Source organism: Tupaia chinensis, unplaced genomic scaffold, assembly GCF_000334495.1.
Source record: "Tupaia chinensis unplaced genomic scaffold, TupChi_1.0 Scaffold149184_1, whole genome shotgun sequence".
Taxonomy (NCBI): domain Eukaryota; kingdom Metazoa; phylum Chordata; class Mammalia; order Scandentia; family Tupaiidae; genus Tupaia; species Tupaia belangeri.
The window spans coordinates 189,620-192,662 of NW_006209032.1; the positions used below are offsets into that span (position 1 = coordinate 189,620).

The 3,043-nt window shown below is 51.6% G+C and overlaps 1 protein-coding gene across 3 annotated transcripts in view; it reads right to left on the reverse strand.

Moving 5' to 3' along the window:
• Positions 1–917, reverse strand: part of RBM5 (RNA binding motif protein 5) — a 34,460-nt gene extending 33,543 nt beyond the window's left edge. The window contains exon 1 of one of the 3 annotated variants that reach the window (XM_014585208.2): positions 480–917. The gene's annotated coding sequence lies outside the window, so the exon portion shown is untranslated. Of the gene's footprint in view, positions 1–391 lie in introns of all 3 variants that reach the window. The other 2 variants (XM_006170937.3, XM_006170936.3) reach the window with 2 other exon arrangements.
• Between the last annotated feature and the right edge of the window lie 2,126 nt (positions 918–3,043).

A 3,043-nucleotide genomic window follows, 5' to 3' on the forward strand; every position in this document is an offset into this window, starting at 1 on the left:
ACAGACATCACACAGCTGCGCGCGTTCGGCGCGGGCGAGGCCGGGAAGCCAGTTACAGCTGTTTCTGCGCCTGGTCTCGAGCACGCTCACAACGAACATTTGCTAAGAAACGAAAAGGAATCTTCCCTGGGCAAACGCGTTGGGGTGGAAGCGCGGCTGTCGCCCTAGTCTCCCGCAGGTGCCCGCACCCACCCTCCGTGGGGAGTCGCGGCCGAGATGGCGACGCCACGGCCTGCGCGACCGAGGGCTCAGGCCTTCCCTCCCGCACACGCCCCTCCCGCCTCCAGAAAAGTCCTCGGCCCTCCGGCCAGCAGGCACCGAGCAACCCCGCGGAGAGGGCTCTTCGGGTGCAGCTGCGGAGAGATGGCGGCTAGAGACACCCGAGGCGCACCTGAGGACTGCCCGAGGGACAGGCGACGGCTCCACCGCGCCGCTGGGCTGGGGATTCGGGGACGCGTCCTGGCAAGGAGCAAACTCACAGCCCGAAGGAAGCGCGTCCGGGGCTGAGCTGGGGGACGACCTCTGGACGCTGACAGGGCTGGCGGCGAGAAGGGGCGCGGCCCTCCAACGCCTCCGGTAGTTTAGCCCCTCGGGACCCGGCTGGGGCTGATCGGTCGGCTCCGGCAGTTGACAGGAAGGCTCGGGGCCGGCACCAACGGCGAGAACCGCTGGGCGTCGCGGACGGCCGCCGCACTTACCCCCAGGAGGGACGGAAGCAGCGGCAGTAGCGGTCCTGCGCCCCAGAACCTTCAACGGGGCTGGCCGCTCTACAAAATGGCGACTCCGCCGACGGCCGTCTCCTACCCACAGTGCCTCGCGCCTCCCCGCCTCCCCCCCCGCCCTCCCGCCGCGGCGCCCAATCCGCGACGGCGCCCGCTGCGCGAGGGCTGCCGGGAAGTGTGGTCGCCGGGGCCGCCTGTCACTTGCTACGCCCCTCGTTAATTACTTGCGTTTTTCTCTTTCTTCTAAAATCCGACAGAGCTGGCAATTCTGCCTCTGCCGGCCCGGCTTAGAGCTTTTAGGGACCCTCTGCGTTAGGCACAGGCATTCGCTGCCTTTGCTTTGGAGCGCTTTAGAGAGTACAATTTGCTCTCACCGACAGCTTAAAGACCTGTCTAACCCGTCTTCCAGAGAAGGAACGTTCGATGATCGCTTTACTGGAAGCTAGATTGTTGTGCTAGATGCTTTGCAAACATCATCTAGTTTTATTACCACTACCTATGAAATGGTTGTCAAACCCATTATGGGAAGTCGTGGAAATAAAGATTTATGGGAATTGAGAAAATGTTTGCAGGTGGGTCATTCCATAGATCATCTGTAGTCTAAATCAAAGGCTCAGGGAAGTCATCTTCCAAGACGAGCAGTTTCTACTTGGACGTCTAACGGGCATCCCGAAGTTAACACAGGCCAAAACCCAGCCTGTTTTTTCCACGGCTTTCCTGGCTCATAAATGGCAACTACCTGCTTCCAGTATTCAGGACAAAAACCTTCCAGTCATTCATGATCTCTTCCATTTTCTCACACCCAATCTATTAGCAAATCCTATTAACTCATCTACCTTCAAAGTATATCTAGAACCCAATCACATCTAGCTGCCTTCTCTGCTGTCCTAGCCAGTCATCACTGTCCTTGTTTTACAGAGACAGTGGGTCAGAAAAGAGCTAATAATAGTGCGGAACTGGGATATGAACTAGTTTGGTTTCAGAGTCCATGCCTTCAGCGGCTAGAATGCAAACTCCCGAAGGGTGGGGACTTTTGTTCATTACTATTTTTTTTTTTTTTTGAGATTTTTGCTAGAGGATGCATGTGCTTGCCAGAGAAATCTCCCCTCAGGGGGAATGGCCACACCTCAATCCCTTCTCCTCCAATCTCCTCTCAGCCCACATCTACACACAACCAGCATGAGTTTTAAGCCACCAGGTCACCGGCTATGTGGATGTTCAGTGACATAACCATTATGTCATCTGCTGGTCTCCATTACTATCTCCCTAGTGCCTCTTCAGCTGCCTGGCACATGGTGCACAATCAATTATTTGTTGACAAGGGCTGGCTGCCTAGCCTAGTGGTTAAGGGAGCCAGATCCCAAGTGAACAACTGCAGTTTCAATTCAAGCTCCAAGTGCTTGAAAAACATGGCAGGCACATGGTGTGCAGCCCCCAAATCTTGACAGGATGGAGAAATAAAGAGGTTGTGTGGTATGACCATGCTCTGTTGGGGGGGTCTTCCTCTCTGGCAAGCACACATGCTCTCTGGCAATTAAAATTGTTGAATGAACAATCTGCTATCAGAGCTGAAAGTAAAACTTGTGGCAGAAAGCAGCAGGGATTCTTAGGAAATTCAAAGAGGTCAGTGAAATGGTGCTATTCCTACACATCCAGTTATAATTTGACATATCTATAAATGCGTTTCTCGTGAAACTGATTTTTCAGATCATGCAGATGGAAAAATGAAACCGTGGCAAAGCAAAGGAAGATACCAGTTATGGAAAACTGTATTTCAATCACTCTGTTCTCTCTGGATAAAAAATGTTTCAAGTGGCAAGATGTTAGGAGATTCTAAACCAGGAGCTTCAAATATACCATACTGAGAAATCTTTTAAAATCTGTTAAAAAGTATCTCTAAACAATTCTAACTGTGGCTTATCCTTCTACATCAAAGGCATTTAAGTGACTAACACTGGGAACTCTGTGGTCACATGTCAAAGAGTGATAGTGAAAAGCTAAGATTCTCCTGACTTTGGGGCCAGCAAGTGGCGTAGTGGTTACAATGACTGGATTCCCACAAGGCTAACTGTGATTCAAGTTTAGGACCCAGTGGCTTGAAAATCATGCTGGGCAGGACCAGCAGGTGGCATGGTGGTTGAAGCACTGGACTCCCACATGACCAAATGTTGCTCAAGTCCCAGACCTGGAGGCTTGCTTTCTCGCTTTCCCTTTCTCTCTTCTCTGGTTAAATTAAAAAATAATAACAAATAGAATAAAATAAAATAAATAATTATAAAAAAATGCATGCTGGGTATGTGTATGTGCGTGCCCAAATGCCA